The 18,593-nt window shown below is 44.5% G+C and overlaps 1 non-coding gene across 1 annotated transcript; it reads left to right on the top strand.

The window, feature by feature from the left end:
* The first annotated feature begins 6,399 nt into the window (after nucleotides 1-6,399).
* On the top strand, nucleotides 6,400-6,472 carry TRNAC-GCA. Its single transcript has one exon. It is a non-coding gene; the product is annotated as a tRNA-Cys (tRNA).
* Nucleotides 6,473-18,593: the final 12,121 nt, after the last annotated feature.

Below are 18,593 nucleotides of genomic sequence, written 5' to 3'. Positions count from 1 at the left end.
TAGGATTTATTCTCTTAGAGGCATTCAGATGTACCCACATAGCAGTGTTAACCATGGTCCTCATGTGGTATATTACCTCTTGAGGACTTATTTACCTTGTTCAGTCACTGAGTCCTGTTCACTCTTTGCAACCCCAGTAACTGCAGCATGCCAGGCTTCTTGGTCCTTCACTATCTTTTAATCTTATAATTACCTTGCAAGTTGATGCCTTTTGAACACCTTTATTCAAAACTCACATCCCACCTATGGTTATCACAAATCTGATCTCTTAGATTCCACATATGAGCAAAATAATGTGGTATTTGTCTTCTGATTTATTTCACTTCGCCTGATGTCCTCAAGATCCGATCATATTGGCAGGATTTCCTTCTTTTTGATGGCTGAGTAATATTCCATTGCTTACATGGATCACATTTCCTTTATCCATCCATTCATCTGTGGACCCTGATGCTGTTTCCATGCCTTGGCTATTACAAATAATGCTGTGATAAACATGGGCATCTCTTCAATGTAGTGATTTTGTTCTCTTTAGATAAAAATACCCAGAAGTGGACTTGCTGATCAGGTGGTAGTTTTATTTTTAATTTCTCACACATGTCAGCAAGCTCTCACTCCCAGACGTCCCTGTGCCTGGAGTAAGTTCTTTACCCCAGTGGCCCCAGCTCTCTCCTGCCAAGGAGAGGAGGGTGGGATCAGGGAGCGCTGGGGTGATGAATTCCCTCCAGGAGGCTAGTGGGGCTGCAACATAAGACTTGGGAACTTGTAGGATGTTAACTTCCTGTTAACAGCATCCACGTTGCTGCAGGTAGAAACCATGGCTCCTCTTGGGGGTGGGGAGCAGGCGGGGTTGGGGAGCAGGCAGGGTGAGGAGGGAGGCAGAGCCGGTGGGGTTTGCTGATGCCTTGGGTTGAGGTTTAAGGGAGATAAAACAAAGATGACAGGAAAGGTTTAGGATAGTGGAATTGCTTTTCCTGGAATGAGGAAAACTCAGGGAGGAGGGGTGTCTGGATCAGGAGTGAGAATTGGGCTTATTCAGGTAAAAATGTCAATCAATTATTCCGGTAGAAATATTCAGCCAAGATGTAAAGTGTAGACATATTCAAAAATATGATCTTAAATGCTTTTTCCTGTCTGACATTTCCATGTGGTTAATAAATACATTTGGACCTCACATTCATTTGCCTGGAAAATTGTCTTCAATATGACTCATAGGACACGCATGTCCTGTGGGCTCTTATGAGACTAACAAACACACAGCAGCCTTGGGCTGGGCTGTTCACAAGGAACGATGGTGAGCAAGATGACTCTGCATCCCCTGCTGCCCCATACACCAGGAGGAGCCCACAAGGGGCTTCTATTCTAAAGAAACTAGGTGGGCTTAAAGAATGTGCCCCCCAAACAGCTTTATAGTCCTGGAAAGTGGTGGGCATTGGAGGGTTTGCTCCAGTCCTCATCTAGGGAGACATGAGTTGGTTTCAGTTTTGATTTAAGGTTCCTCATTATATTAATAGTTCATCGGTTTTACACTTGACACTTGGAGGAAGAGATCTTCTGTGTCAGGGTCTATAGTGACTACTCTTTGGATCTATCATCTGGGAGGCAGTGAGCAAGGGAACAGCAGCAGGAAAAAACAGAGACGTGCACATTATTATTTTTTTTAATGGCGATGTGTTATGCTGACTGAGCCCTTTCAGTCTTGCTCTGAATCAGGAGAGACACCAGGATTTGGGAGCATCTCAGGGTCTTATGAACAATGTTCATCAGTAAATCAGTAAAACCCTGTGTGATGCATGAGAGGAAGGTGAGGTAAAAAGCTGCTTGAAATGGTAAGGCTGCTTCCCTATCTTCTGAAAGCCTCTGGAACAAGTTTTGGTACAAACCAGAGAATATTCTTTATTTCCAAGTAAAATTTAAAAAAATCACCTCCTTCACAGAATTATTTTCCCTACAAATATTTCTTTTTTCTTTTAGGAAGAGGAATGGTCAAGGTTACTGATTAAGCTAGTTAGTCGAATAATTCACTTTTGGTGGACTTTGGAATTATAACTTTAACCACAAATAGTTCCTTGATCAATGTAGCTTTTGACTGATTCCATATATCGAGGGATTGTGTTGACTTTTTAAAATAAAGTATTTAAAAAAATACTTTATTACCGACTCAATGGACATGAGTTTGAACTCCAGGAGTTGGTGATGGACAGGGAAGCCTGGCATCTGCAGTCCATGTTGTTGCAAAGAGTTGGACACAACTGAATGACTGAACTGAATTTAAAAAATATTTATTTATTTATTTGGCTGTCAGGTATTAGCTGTGTCATGCTGGATCTTTCATTGCGGCACATGGGCTTTCTAGTTGTGGTGTGGGCTCAGGAGTTGTGGCACACGGGCTTAGTTGCTCTAGGCTAAGTGGGATCTTAGTTGCCCGACCAGGAATAGAGCTGGCATCCCCTGCATTGCAAGGTGGACTCTTAACCAGTGGACCACATGGAAGTCCTGTGTTGACTTCTCTAAAGTGTGAGGATGAGAAGCAGGGCGGGACTCAGCTTTACTAGCCTCTCTGTTGCTTTCCTCTCAAAGCCAAAATGACAATATTTTTGCACTTGGCATTGATTTTTATTTGAAATCTAGTTCTGAAATAAACAAGAGGAGCAGTTTGCTTCCACTTTGAGAAATTTGGTGAAGGTTAAGTTATCCGAGATTCAAGCCAAGCCGTATTAGACATGGCTATTCAATGGATAGACACGGTCTCCATTAAACTTTTTTTCTGCTAATTGCTATTTTCCACCTACAATTTCTTGCAGATGATTTGTTGCAGGTCCTGATTGTGGCTTCTGTTAAATCCTTTGAAACTCGGGCTTTTAATCCTATGCTTTACAAATTGTTTTAAAAGTACTGATCTAATTAAGCAAATTGATGCAAATATCACTTGCCAAAACCAAATTTTTCTTGTCTAATGGACACTCTTTGCTCACATCATAACTTTAATTAAACTCATGGATTTTGACATGCATCGGCAAGTGTATCTCAATCTTTGTAGCATCCCTATCCGTGAAGTTGGAGGGTGACTAGGGTTCCTGACACAGGAGTGGGTCCAACGGTCTAGCCTGAAAGTATCATTGAAGTGAAGTGAAGTTGCTCAGTTGTGTCCGACTCTTCACGACCCCATGGACTGTAGCCTACCAGGCTCCTCCCTCCATGGGATTCTCCAGGCAAGAGTACTGGAATGGGTTGCCACTTCCTTCTCCAGGGGATCTTCCCGACCCAGGGATCAAACCCGGGTCTCTCGCATTCCAAGCAGACGCTTTAACCTCTGAGCCACCAGGAAAGTATCATTAATAGTGTGTTTTTTTGTTTGTTTGTGGAGTCACTGGAGAGTTTTTGTGTTTATGGACAAAAATGGTCCAATGACTTGTATTTAATGGTTAGAATGATACACTGAGAAATGATCACAGTGGTATCCTTTATATACACCTGGTGTATATTTCGTTTTAGATTTGGTGTTTTTTGACCACCAGAAATTCTACATGGGACTTCTGTATCTCTGCCTTTTCTCTCTAAATTATGTTCCTGTTTCCCTCTAGATTGTTGAAACATTTAAAATATCTACTTCAGTGTTCTTATCTACTAATGGCTTCATCTCTGACATTTCTGTATCTGTTCTTCTCTTTCATCTCTTTATCCTTGTTCCTTTTATGCCTGATAATTCCTCCCCCCACCCCAGATTTATTGGTATGACTGTGCGTATATAAGGTATACAACATGACATTTTGATGTATACATTGTAGAATGATTGCACCATCAAGTTAATTAATGTATTCATCACCTCAAGGAGTTACGTTGTTTTCTCTCCTGGGGTGAGAACTCTTGGGATCTTCTGTGCTAGCACTGTTCAGCTGTATATTAACTATATATTAGCTCTAGTCCCCAGGCTGTACACTAGGTCTCCAGAGTTCCTCATCATATAACTAAATAGGCCCTTTGACCAACATCTCTCCATTTCCCCAACCCCAGCCTCTGGTAGCTCTGTTACTATGGGTTCAAGTTTTTTAGATTCCACAAATACTTAAGACCATGCAGAATTTGTCTATCTGTGCATGGCTTATTTCACTTATCATAATGTCCTCCAAGTTCATCCATGTTATCACAAATGGCACGATTTCCTTTCTTTTAAGGCTGAATAAGATTCCATTGTGTATGTATATATATATATATCACATTTTTAATCCATTCATTCCTTGTTGTTTCTTTGTCTTGAGTTCTGTGGATAGCACAGCAGTGAACACAGGAGTGCCCTTATCTCTGAGATACTGATTTCATTTCCTTTGAATACAGAACAAAAGGTGGAATTTCTGGACCATGTGGTAGCTTTATTTTTTAATTTTCTGAGGAACCTCCACACTATTTTCCATAGTGGCTGCCCACAATTTACATTCCCACCCAGCAGTGCACAAGGGCTCCCTTTCTTCACATCATCACCAAGACTTTCACCTCTTGGGTTTTGATAATAGTAATTCCAACAGATGGGAGGTGACATCCTCTGTGGTTTTGATTTGCATTTCTGGGATGATTAGTGATGCTGAGCATCTTTTCATGTACCTGTTGGCCATTTACATGTTTTCTTTGCAAAACTGTTCCTTAAGATCATTCACCCATTTTAAAATCAGGTTATTATTTATTTTTGCTATTGAGTTACTGAGTTCCGTACATGTTTTGGATATTAACACCTTATCTCATACCTAACTTAAATATTTTCATCCACTCTGTGTGTGGTCTATTCACTCTGTCGATTGTTTCCTTTGGTGGGCAAAGGAAATTCTGCCATTTGTGACAGCATGGATGAACTTGGAGGACATTACGATAAGTGAGATAGCGTTTTAATTTGATGTTGTCCCACTATTTTTGCCTTTGTCTGTGCTTTTGGTGTTGAGTCCAAAAAATCACTGGCTGAGAAGACAAATAGCAAGATTTAGCTTTTGTTTTTTTACTAAGGGTTATACAATTTCAGACCTTACATTTAAATCTTTTATTTTGAGTTGATTTTTGTGTATGGTATAAGACAAGGGTCTGTTGTTAATCAGTTACTAAGTCGTGTCTGACTCTGCAACCCCATGGACTGCAGTATGCCAGGCTTCCCTGTCCTTTGATATCTCCCAGAGTTTGCTCAAACTCACGCCCATTGAGTTGGTGATACTGTTGCCCCATTCTCCTCTTGCCCTCAATCTTTCCCAGCATCAGGGTCTTTTCCAGTGAGTTAACTCTTCCCATCAGGTGGCCAAAGTATTGAAGCTTGAGCTTCAGTATCAGTTCTTCTGATGAATATTCAGGATTGATTTTCCTTAGGATTGACTGGTTTGATCACCTGCCATCCAAGGGATTCTCAAGAGTCTTCTCCAGCACCACAACTTGAAAGCATCAATTCTTCAGTGCTCAGCCTTCTTTACGGTCCAAGTCTCACATATACACATGTGGAAAAATCATTGCTTTGACTATACCACCTTTGTTGGCAAAATGATGTCTGTGCCTTTTAATATGCTGTAGGGTTCCCTTTAATTGTTTTGCATGTGAATATCCAATTTTCCTGACATCATTCATTAGAGTCACCTTTTCTCATTGTGCATTCTTGACAGATCTGCCAAAGGTTAGCTGACTGTCTATGTCAACTAATAATATAATGTGTAGTATGTATATGCACTCTCTGTTCCATTCCATTGTTCTATGTGTCCTTTTTTACACCAATACCATACTGATTAGAAGGTATTCCCTCTCTTTCTCTGTTTATAAGGATGCTAATCCCCTCACGAGGACCTGCCCTCATGAGCTCACCTAATCGCCTCCCAGAGGCCCCACCTCCAAACATAGTCGCATCTGGGTTACAACTCCATCGTGTGAACTTTGAGGGGAATGACACAGTTTTCAGTCCACGGCACTGAACTTCTCATCTTAAAAAGGATTTAGACTCTAAACGTGTTGAGAGTAGAAACAGGTGCTTAGTCCAGGGTGTGGCACAGAGGAGGTCTTTGATTGATGAACAAAGACTTTGTAATCAATCCTCAGTGCTTCATTAGAGACAAATAATGTGCTTCACTCAGTTAAAGGCATGCTGTTACCTGAGCCAAATTTCTATCTGTAATCCTAATAATAAAATACAGGCTGGATGTTCCTATGGCCCAAATGTGGCATCAGGGTCCTCATACTTATTCACTCATTTGAAAGCGATGCTGTTAGGATTCTGTCTCATAGACGAGAACCCTGAGCATGGGCCCCCAGAACCTGAGTCCAACCTCCACCAGTCTGATCTGAGAGGTTTGTTATTTATCTCACATACAAGTTGAGATAAGTGACCTCGGTCTTTCCTTCCAGAATTCTGAATTAAAACGGTTCTCTATACTTTTAGGGGCCTCCCTGATGGCTCAGACGGTAAAGCGTCTGCCTGCAATGCAGGAGACCCGGGTTCGATTCCTGGGTCAGGAAGATCCCCTGGAGAAGGAAATGGCAATCCACTCCAGCACTCTTGCCTGGAAAGCCCCATGGACAGAGGAGCCTGATAGGCTACAGCCCATGGGGTCACAAAGAGTTGGACATGACTGAGCGACTTCACTTTCTCTATACTTTTAATGCAGAGTCATCTTCCAGTGCTCAGATGCTCCATGTTAGTGCCACATGGCAATTTCTCATGTTTTGAGTGGTTTTATCACCTTTGAAAAATCACTCTATTTTGATCTATGCAGGACGTTCAGGTGTGATCACAGAGCACACTGCATTTTGTATCAACTGTCCGCCATGTGCATCATCTCCACCTTGGCTTGTGGCATCATTAAAAAAAAAAAAATCTGTGCAAATCACGAGTTAAGGGAAGTGCTATTAAAAATCATGCTCCATAAACCAAAGCATTTAAAAAAATAATTTGCTCCATTTCAGAGAGGTCCAGCTTATCAAACGCGAGGGCGGCAATTAATGCCTATTGTCCGGATGGTCCCCAAATGATTACAGGCTCCCGGGAGGGAGAAATTTGAAGTGGCCACATTTGGTACCAGGTGTTTGAGTGAAGGGTGCTATTTGTCTTGAGATGTAATTGGTGTCAGCCCCGCAATGAAGAGGTTTAAACTTTATGCCTCGGCTATTATCACAAGGCCAGCCCAGCCCTTTCATCAGACTCTGGCTCCATCACCATCTCTAACAGTCATTGCTCACTGGGAGTTATCAGTAAGATGAGAGCTATTGTCAGAATCCAAAATTACGGACTCGGCCCTGGAAGTTGAACAGCTGCAGGCTTACTCATTCAGCAAGACCCTCGTGTGTATGGATTGCAGTAATATGTGACTGTAGGTACCTTACACTATGTACATACAGGCAAAGATGATTTTTTAAATAGGTTTTTAAGAAATCAGTCAGCTGTATCTGGAGGTAGAAATCATTGTTTCAGTGGAAACTATGTGAATTGGCTACCGTCTTCTATTAAAAAATGCCATATAAAGAAAAGAAATGGGTAATTTAAAACCTAGAATTCAGGAGTTCCCTACTGGTCCAGTCATTAAGACTCCACGCTTTCACTGCAGGGGGTACAAATTCGATCCCTGTTCAGGAGAACTAAGATCCCACAAGCTGAGTGGCACAGCCAAAAAGTAAAAAATGAAAATAAAATAAAGATACAATTAAAAAAAACCTAGAAGTCATAAATAACATTATTATACTAATTTTATGTGTTACTTTTCTATCTATGACTGTAAAACATATACACATTACATATAAATGAGGACTAATAATTGGAGATTTCAAACTTTGAGCCATTATAAAGTGAGTCAAATTTTGAAGAAAATAACATGCAATTGTATCAATATTTCTTTAGCTACTCTCTCAGTGACATTTCACCATTTTTAGTTTTCTAACACAATATGAGAATCTGGAATGTATTTATTATATAGCTGTCAGTCCATGGACTAACTGTGATAATAAAGAATTCCTCACTATATGGGTCATTTGAAAACTTTGCTTAAACTCTTATGGCTCATGAAGCCCCCTTCTGGAAAACCCTCTTTGTGTTTAAGATCATTTTCATAGCTCTCACTTAACTAAGTCTTCACCATCTGTTCTTCCTTTATTCTAAATGCTAAAAGAAATTAATTCAAATGTGTCATAAAAGAGCTATTTTATGTTTTTAAATCCCCGTCTGCAGTTTAACACTAGGGCTAAATGTACATTGGCCATCTCCAAAAACATCTGGAGGAAAATATCTGTCTTATGACATCTCACTTGGAACATTTCCCAGGGAAGAAAGGGAGTTGTCTCACATGGATGTATTATCTTCTCTCACCCTGTCGAAAGTACACTGTCATCATTAAACTCATAAAGGAGGGGGAGCCTTTCATATCAGGCTATCATAGCTTTTTATTTTAATTATTTTAAAAAATGCTCCAGTTGATTCCCCCCCTGTTTATCTATTTATTTATTCTTTTTATTTGGCTGTGCCACAGATGTGGGATCTTAGTTCCCTGACCTGGGTTCAAATCTGCACTGCCGATGGAAGCATGGAGTCCCAACCACTGTACCGCCAGGGAAGTCCTTACCATAGTTTTATAAGTAAATTGGGTTTTTAATGCACAGGTAAAGTTTGTTCTTTTGCATTTGCTAAAATATCAGCACTTACCATTTTGACTGATTGATCAATGGTGTTTTCTTTAGAGCCAGACCTTACAAAACACTGGTCTGGAGTGCAGAGAATTGTGCTGTTAGATGTTGGTTTTACAGTCAGAGCAGAAGGTTTCAAATACTCGAGAAATAACCTGGGAGGGGGAGTCCACGCCCCTTCCAGATCAGTCCCTGAGGGTTAGGGCCCAGGCAGCAGGCGCTCACTGTGAGAGACTAGGAGGCGGGACTAAGGCTCAGGCTAGGCAGTCATCAGCGCCGAATGTACTTTCTGGTGTCCTAAACAGTCCATGGGGTCTCGAAGAGTCGGACATGACTGAGTGACTTCACTTTCACTTTTCACTTTCATGCTTTGGAGAAGGAAATGGCAGCCCACTCCAGTGTTCTTGCCTGGAGAAACCCAGGGACGGGGGAGCCTGGTGGGCTGCTGTCTATGGGGTCATGCAGAGTTGGACACAACTGAAGCAACTTAGCAGCAGCAGCAAAAAAAATTATTTATTTTAACTGGAGGATAATTGCTTTACAATATTTTGTTGGTTTCTGCCAGTCATCAACATGAATCAGCCACAGGTGCACATGTGGCTGACCCTCCCTCCCACTGCATTCCACCCCTCTAGGTGGTCACAGAGGACGGGGTTGAGTGCCCTGCGTCATGCAGCAAATTCCCACTGGCTCTCTGTTTTGCATATGGTAATATATATGTGTCAGTGCTATTCTCTCAATCCGTCCCAATGTACTTTTATGATGCTGTGTGATCACAAACTAAGATAAGCTGTGAATGACGTTAAGGATGGTGGCATTATTCTTGGACACATGACACAGTGGCAAATCTGACTTTGGAATGACGGCTTCTGGGAAGACGCGCGTCTGTCAGAGGCTGTGTTGTGCTGTGTGGGGAAGTGTGAAAGGGCTGGGTGCAGCGGGTGTTGCTCCAGGGCAGCAGAACCTGGGGCCCCCTCCCGGTCCCTGGAACTTTGCTCTGGGCACCAGTACTCTCTCACTGGGGGCTCTTCATTTCCAGGTCTGACACTCACACGATGGCTTGGCTTCCGGCTTCCATCCTGAGTTTTTTCCCATGGGATCCTGGGACACTCCAGGCAGTGGCAGGGACACAGCGAGCAACTGTGTCACGGCCTCCCCTCAGACCCTTGTGTTCCTCCCTGGAACTTCTCGGAAAACTCAGTAGCCTGGAAAACGGTGATTGCAGCCGCGTGGACCAGGAGAGCTGAATGTCAGACGTCATCACAGGAGTCTGGAGGAGAAGGTGTGGAGAGGAGGGATTGTTTTTGTTGAAGAGCATTGACTGAGAAAGGAAAGAGTCAACTGATGTGACAGGCGTAAGAGGAGATAAAATTAGTTTATAAATGTGGCACATTAAATGCCTAAACAATATTATTTTAAAATAGACAACAGGGAATAAAAAGTTGTGTCAAAAAGTAGAACAAATACCAAGATTAAAAGAGTATCATTCATTAAATACAGACAGGGTAGTGAAAACAGGAAGATTTGGAGAAAGAGGATAGAACCAGTCTTGGGAAAGTAGAAAAACATCCAGAAAGTGGTGAGAGAGGGACAGGAATAGAGCACCCACAAGGAAAAAGGAAGGTGGAGAGGCTCCTCTGGTGATAATTAATTAATATACTTTAAGATTTAAACCACTGTTCACCTGGATGCTGGGCTTCAGTTTACTCTCACTTTGTAACTAGAACCTGCTGCCTTTTGTAAGTTAATGTTGCTTACACTGGATGGCTCCCAACCCTAACGTTTGGGACAGATGTTAAACACTTAGTATCTTCAGGGGTCGGGTAGGAAACATAAGTGAATTAAGTTGCCCACAAATACAAAAGAAAGCAAAACAAAATATATTCCATCTGTTGGAAACGAATCATATTTTCTTAAAAAAATTTTTTTTTTAAATTTATGCACTGTGAGGCATGTGGGAGCTTAGTTCCTCAACCAGGGATTGAACCCATTCCCCTTGCAATGGAAGCATGGAGTCTTAGCCACTGGACCACCAGGGAAGTCCTGATCACATTTTCTGTATCTTTCTGAACTGTGATTTATACATAACGCCTTATATATATGCATGTGCACACGCTCACATGCAGGCACACACACACGTGATGTTGCTTGTTTGGTTAAGAACTGGAAATCTGACCTGTTGCTTCTACAGCAAGAGCTCAGTTTTGGGTCTTGCCTTCTGCATGGTGATGTGAATATAGCATTTGGCTTTGTATTCTTTACCTGGGAGAGAGATTTAAATTAATTCACATTCTCAGTGGAAAAGCAGTTGTTCACAGAGGCAGGGCCTTTCTGTACTGATTTTTATTGCAGGGGAGATAGTTCCGAGAGAGTTGAAAAATCCTGGTATTTCACTGTCACCCTACTTGCATTTTACTAATTGTCTAAAGTTTAGCAATTTCCATTTCATACCTTCTTTTCACAGTTTCAATATTATTTGAGAAAGGAAAACTTAACCTATCTGTTTAATAATTCTAGGTATGGACTTGTTAAATTCACAAAATGATGCACATTTGTGATAATATACAGTAGCATTACTTTTTGGTGTTTTAGTCTTAAGAACTGGACAGATTTCAGTTCAGCCTGATAATAGATTTTTGGTAAACGGTGTCTCCCTCTAGTGACACAAACCACTGTTCTTTTAAAAATACAGTAGATCCTCTGAAAGAAATATGTTCTTACCCAGAAAAAAGCATATTATTAAAAAAGTAAAGTTAACACATGGACACCTGGAGTTTGGTTTCCCTCATACATCAGGAGATGCAGGTTCAGTCCCTGGGTTGGGAAGATGCCCTGGAGGAGAGCATGGCAACCCACTCCAGGATTCTTGCCTGGAGAATCCCATGGACAGAAGAGCCTGGCATGCTGCAGCCCATGGGGTCACAAAAGAGTCTGACGTGACTAAACGACTAAACAACAACAGTCTGGAGTTTATCGAATATCTGATCTGAGATAGCGGGACTTTGGGGGGTATTTTATTCATTTGTTTAGCCCGTCTCTACTAGCTAATGCTGCTAGGTTCTGTGGGTTTACGTGAATAAATCAGATTTGAAAGTTCTCTTCAAAGACATTACGATATTACATTGACATGACGAGGTTTTAAAATGTTCTTTCAAATGAGAAATGTCTGGACCTCATTCTGTTTCTAAAGGTTCTATTTTCCATCAGTGTGAATGCCTCTCTTATTTCCTATTCAGGAGTGGCTGTATCAATCATGAATTTTGGTTAACTCTCTTAATTTTCTGGAGGGAAGGCAAATAACACACATTATTATCTATAAATAATGGAGACTATGTTTTTGAGAGAGAATAGTTAAAATAAAATGTGTGCCAGCTGCTGCTATCATTCATGACTTTGCGTGGCTCTTGGGTTTGTGTGAATGTACTGAAGTGTGCAGGTGCACGCATGTGTGATCCAGTAAAAATGCTAACCCTGTCATTAAAACGGTTCTTTAAAGTACATGTTGGTTTTTTTTTTTACAATGAGTAAAAATAATTTCAGTAGTTCCTAATATCCTTCCTCCAAAATGTGTCAGGAGGGACAAGTCTGCCTTTAGCTCAGCATCCTGGATACCTTCCTGTTGGAGGTGGTCCTCGGATGTGGAGGGACAGGGCACCCTGGGGTTCCAGGGTTATTCCAGAATCTAGCAGCTCCCTGGAGGCCCTCCCCATCCATTCACCTCTCCCACCTTCCCTCTGCAGTTACGATGAAGTTAAAACATGCAAGGACATCAGTCAGTATCAATGGCCTGGGACTGAAGGGAATGAGGCCTAGGGGCCAATGATTCAATATTAATACATAAGTTCCCTCTTTACATGGAGAAGGAAATGGCAACGCACTCCAGTACTCTTCCCTGGAAAATCCCATTGACAGAGGAGCCTGGTAGGCTGCAGTACATGGGGTCGTGAAGAGTCGGACACGACTGAGTGACTTGTCTTTCACTTTTCACTTTCATGCATTGGAGAAGGAAATGACAACCCACTCCAGTGTTCTTGCCTAGAGAATCCCAGGAGAGTGGAGCCTGGTGGGCTGCCGTCTGTGGGATTGCACAGAGTCGGACACGACTGAAGCAACTTAGCAGCAGCAGCAGCAGCCCTCTTTACAGAGTGTTGGTGGTGAGTGAGGGCGGGAAAGTCGGAGATGTGAGTGTTCTTCCTCTTTTCCTGAATTCTGATGGATGGGGACACATGGGGTGAGTCCCGCTCCAGTGCAGAGTGTGGGCAGGTGGGCAGTGGTGGGCACATGGCCTATAGCCCGTGGACACACTGTGTTGACTCAAGACTAACTGTTAGGGCCTGCTTGGTGATGCCTGTCTGGGTTTAGAGTTTCTGCTTGAGTTGAGAGGAGATCTGTGAGTCACATATACCTCTCAACTGACTCCGGTCACCTGGCCAGTCAGTGGCAAAGGGCCCAGGACCACCCCCCTGAGCCAGTGGTGTGGCTTTCTTCATTGCAACCCAGGCAGGTGTGGGAGTCCTGGGCTGTTAACTACTTTCAAAGGCAGAGTAAGTGACTGAGCTATGACAAATACATAAAATAGAGGCAGAACCTGAGTAAAAAGTCTTTTCCAGCAGAGCTTCTTCATCAGCTCAAACTATCCACAGGCTTTGACTATAACTCAAAATACTACATATTTGCTTTACATGTATTTGTCATGTTTTTAAGATCTTGAATGAAAATCTTCATTCATCACCAGGATGACTGAATTAGTCTTTAAAAACTTCATTAACAAGGGATGTTACAAAAAAGGGAAAAAATAAGCAATTTTGGAAAATTGTAATGCATTTTAAAAAAATTAAAATGGTGTGGTAGACTGGGGGAGAGAAGTGCTCTTCTTTGGGGGCAAAAGGCAGAAACACATAAATTATAATGTAGGAGGAAGGGAAAGCGGAAGCCTAACCCAGGTTTGTACACAGGCTGTCGAGTATGTGATCTTGTGTTACCTACAAATCACGTTTTAATTTCCCCTGGAAATATTCCCTGAGGCCTATTGCTCTATACTCAGAAGGAATATTAACAAGGGCTGGGAACAGGTGTACACGTGAGGCGACCCGGTCTCCAAGGCCGGAGCCCATGCCACCAGGAGCCTAGCCTTCCCTCTTCACCTGGCTGCCGCCCTGTCCCAGTCCCCACTGTCCCCGGATTCCACCTCCTTCCCCGAGCTCCTCTTGTAGGAGAGCCCTGTGTGTGTGCGCTGTTGCTTCAGTCGTGACCGCCTCTTTGTGACTCCATGGATGATAGCCTGCTAGGCTCTAGTCCATCACCTTGTTCATCAGGGAAACTTGTCTCCTGCAGTTTTGGGGGTCATATTTCGGCATTTAGGGAAAGGCAAGGCTCTGCTGCCATCAAAACTTAAACACAGTTAGCGACTGTGTGCCCCAGGTCTTCTCAAGGAACTTCAGCTCAGGGGCTTTTACTTTAGCGCCCTGGCCCCGGCCGGGTCTGAGCTGGCCTCTCCTGTTGGTGGGGTCTGTGTGGAGGTGCAGAGCTGCATGGAGTGCAGAGCCTGTCTGGCCTGAAGAAGGACAGTGGGCTGGGCACCGTGGCCTCTGGTTTGGGAGACCCCTGAGTCCTGCTCATCTTATCCCAAGGGAGGTGAGTCTGGGTTTGGGGAGGTCCTGGGTATTGAGAGCCGGCAGGCAGCCTGAGATGGGAGCTCCCTCCTAAGTTCCCCCTCCCCAACGGGTCTTCTCCCAAACATCAAGGAGCCGATACAGCCCAGGGCTGCAGTGAGCAGACCTCTCGAACACAGCTGCCCCTAAAGAGGACAGCGTGTGGATGAGTGCGGCTGTGAGCTGCGCCGACACCAGCTCTGAAGCCAGCCGCTCCTGCTCTCTTCTCAGCAGGCTTCCTCCCACATGTGTTTCCTTGGGAAACAGCTGCATTTTCTGGATATGTTGAGGTGAACTCCTTCCCTGCACAGAGCAAGGCGGGAAGCTAGGAGGCTTTCTTTCTTTCTTTTTTTAATTAAAGGCACCAAATTGCACATATAAAACGTTGTTGAACCAATGATGCTTTCAAAACATTTTAGAGCAGTTCTAATCACTTTTTTTAAACCTGTTGTGTTTTTAAAATATTTGCTGTTTGCATAGAACAGCCTGCAGGCTGCCCGCTGAACTGGGGGCCGTGGGGTTGATGGTAAACAGTCAGGTGTGTTGTGGGGGCGGAGAGGGTCGGGGAGGGGTGGTGATCTTAGTCCTCTGGGCGCGGGCATCAGGGTGCATCCCGGTCTGCCTGTAGGGGACGCGCCCGCAGTGGATGCGCTCACAGAGGCGCTTGGTCCTGTGTTCCGTTCCAACACCATCTTCTTCCCTTTGCAGCTTCCCACTTCCCATCTGTGCCCACCCACTGGTTTCTCAAAGAATAATTTTAAAAACTGGCATGTGGTTCAAGGGCAAAGACTCCAAAGCTGTGGGCTCCCCGGTCCTGGGTTTGGGGTGCTGGAGATGCGCGGCCACAAGCCCTGCCAGCCTCACCTCCATGAAGCCGGAGGAGCTGACCCAGCCTGACCGCCCAGTCTGTTTGCTGCTGCCCATGGACCGTGGGGCCCGGAGTGCTGTCTGTATCTGCAAGCTGCCAGGGAAGCGTTTGCTGTTCCCTTTCATCTTTGCCAGTGCTGCCTGCAGACTCCAAAAGGCATCTTCAGAGGCTGATAATTAGAGCCACGGGCTCAGAGCATGAGTGCTCACTCTCTGTGCTGCTTGGGTTCCGTCCTTCTGAGAAATGACATCCTCGCCAATAATTATTCGGTTATCACCTTATTGTATTACTCTTCCTGGAGTCTCTATTTGAGGATAAATGTTAGGCCAACCTTTGCCATTCAATCTTCTGATTCGAATAAATGCAATATTCCGGAAACAAAACAAAACTAGAAACCCTAGGCAGCAGATGTTTCTGAACAGAACACGGCTATATGATAGTTTTAAGGATAGTGTAAAAAATGAGTACTTACTAAAATGGCACTTGTATCCGTTTATGATGGGCTTCCCTGGTGGCTCAGTGGTAAAGAATCTGCCTGCAATGCAGGAGACGTAGGTTCAGTCCCTGGGTTGGGAAGATCCCCTGGAGAAGGAAATGGCAACCCACTCCAGTATTCTTACCTGGAGAATCCCATAGACAGAGGAGCCTGGTGGGCCACAGTCCATGGGGCCATAAGAATTGGATACGACTGAGTGACTAAACAACAATCCATTGATGAACTCTTGGAAGCAGTCAGTTCACATTTTGTGGAAGGATGCCTGGATGCTGCCATCTTGCTAGGATGCTCCTGCGCGTGGACCTCTATTGTCTGTAGATGGAATACTGCAAGTTCAGCTTCCCCAGAGCACAGCGCCCTAAACTCCAGGTGCTGGTGACGTTACACTTTGTCCACGCACTTTGGAAGCTGGGGCGGGGGCAGAGTATCTGGGTGGGAAAGGTGATGCATGAACCACTGGGATGTGCCTCTGAACTGAGAGTCAGGTCTCTGTATTTTGGCTTTTGTCTCAGTGAAGAGAGAACAGCAGAGAGCCCAGAACCAGCAGACTCCCTGTGTGGGTGCTTCTCCCCAAGACGGTGTCCCTAGACTTGGCCCCAGAGAGGGTCCTCAACTTCCTTTGTGAAGTTTGTCTGGTCCTAGGCCTGGAAGTGGCTTCACAGGGAACACTAGTCATAAAGAACCCACCTGCCAGTGACGGAGATGCAAGAGACGCACATTCAATCCCTGGGTCTGTAAGATCCCTGGGAGGAGAGCCTGGCAACGCACTCCAGTATTATTACCTGGAGAATCCCATGGACAGAGGAGCCCAGCGGGCTACAGTCCCTGGGATCGCAAAGAGACACAACTGAGCCACTGCGTGCACATGCGCGCACACACACACGCCTGGAAGTTGGGTCCCGTGTACAAAGACGCAGGAAAGCAGACAGTGTGAAGGGCATTCCTTAAGGAAAGGCAGGAAGTCTTTCAATACCCAAAGAGGATGAATTACGAGTGTTTCCTTGGCTCCAAAGATGGCTGTTGGAATGCCTGTCTGTTTCACACCACTGACCCCTCAGTACACACTCCCATTCTGAACTTAAGGAAGGGTCTTAGCTCTTCCTGAGTTTCTTGAGTGATGACTGTTTTTGTCCTGGATCCACATTTCATAAAGTAAGAATCCCACCTATCCAAATGTGCTCCCAGACAACTCGTCCTCACTTAGCAAATGAACAAAAAAAGAGTTCAAAATTCCACGTAGGGAAAACCTTCCCCTCTGCAAATTTGCAGCAGGAGAAGTTGGACTTTGTTGAAGCTTGTTTTGGGTAAGCAGCAAGCATGTTTCCCCACGTTGGTTCGGCAACAACATTTGAAGATGTCCCGTCGTCTCGTGAGGCATGAATGGCATATTGTGAATTCCAAAACTGTGCCTGCATCTGCTATGCCCAAACCTGCTCCGTTTGCGAAGCATACAAGTAGGCTGGCCTGTTTTTTTTTTTTTTTCCTTCCCCCGAGTTTCTCTTTTGGCCAAAGACAAATTGTTTCTGTGTCACTCAAAATATTTCAACTTGTCTGCAACAGGAAGAAAATGTAACAGGGAAGGGCCTTCTCAGGAATTCACTCACGAAGGGGAATGGTGCAAACATATATGGACAGGGAGGTCGCAGAGAGTGCTGGTGTCTTTTTTCTGATGTGCTCCGAGCTTCTTGGGTGAGCTTGCTGAGGTCTTCTTTCATTGGTCTTCTTTGGATTACTAACAATCAAATTTGCAAAAAACTCAGTGTGGGCCCTCTCCATGTGGAATAATACTTCTGTATGTGGAATAATACCCTAGAGTATGTGAGGTTCTCTGAAAGTGATGGGTCAGAAAGTGGTAGCAAGAAAAAAAAATTATTATTAGGAATGTTTTGAAAGTGAAAGTGTTAGTCACTTGGTTGTGTCCAACTCTTTGTGACCCCATGGATTGTAGCCCGCCAGGCTCTTCTGTCCATGGGATTCTCCAGGCAAGAATACCGGAGTGGGTTGCCTTCTCCAGGGGATCTTCCTGACTCAAGGCTTGAACCCGCATTTCCTGCATTGCTGGCAGATTCTCTTAACAACTGAGCTACCAGGGAAGCCCATGTCTTAGAGGTGATCAAAAGGTTTCTGAGAAAGTATATGCATCTAGATTTCTCTAGAAAGACCACGATGAACAGGAAAGTTTAAAGTAAGACCATCAGCTCAGAACAGGGGAGGCAGCCAGTCAGCTGTCATGTGCCAGGTGTGGTGACACAGGGTCCCTGCCTCCTGGAACTTCTAGGCTGGCAGAAGGGTTTCATCAGGTGTTGCTGCAGTAATCGATAGGCTGAAAAGCACTGTCCTTGAGAGAGCCAAAACACAAGGTACATTTCCCCCACTGCTGTCAGCTTTGTTCACTGGGACCAATCTCCTCGACCCCTGAGTGAAAACTCGTGGGTCCCCAGCTCTTTGGCTTGTTCTCAGATGATACAAAAGCTCCTCTGGCCAGTTGGAGTCACAGAAATAGTCTCATTTTAGCTCTTGCAACGTCTGGGCCCAGGCGCTGGTCAGCATTGGCCTTGACTACTTAGCCTGACCTTGTCCCAGGTCCTCCTGGGGCCTGTCTGCCTGCAGCTGGGCTGGCGAATCCTTCTGCCCTCTCACTGCAGCCCCTTCCCCATTTCACCGCCCCCCTGCCATGGCTGTCGTGTGTGTGTCCACGCACGCGTGCACATGTGTGTGTGTGTGCGTGTGTGTGTTGGGAGGGCATACCCCTGCCACAGCTGTGGTGTGTGTGTATGAGTGTGTGTGTGTGTGTGTGTGTTGGGGGGCGTACTCCTGCCACAGCTGTGGTGTGTGTGTATGAGTGTGTGTGTGTGTGTGTGTGTTGGGGGGCATACCCCTGCCACAGCTGTGGTGTGTGTGTATGAGTATGTGTGTGTGTGTGTTGGGGGGCATACCCCTGCCACAGCTGTGG

This window comes from Oryx dammah, unplaced genomic scaffold (assembly GCF_014754425.2).
Source record: "Oryx dammah isolate SB20612 unplaced genomic scaffold, SCBI_Odam_1.1 HiC_scaffold_19, whole genome shotgun sequence".
Taxonomy (NCBI): Eukaryota; Metazoa; Chordata; class Mammalia; order Artiodactyla; family Bovidae; genus Oryx; species Oryx dammah.
Note: the sequence above shows the minus strand (reverse complement) of the source record. Positions and strands in the feature narration are given on the sequence as shown.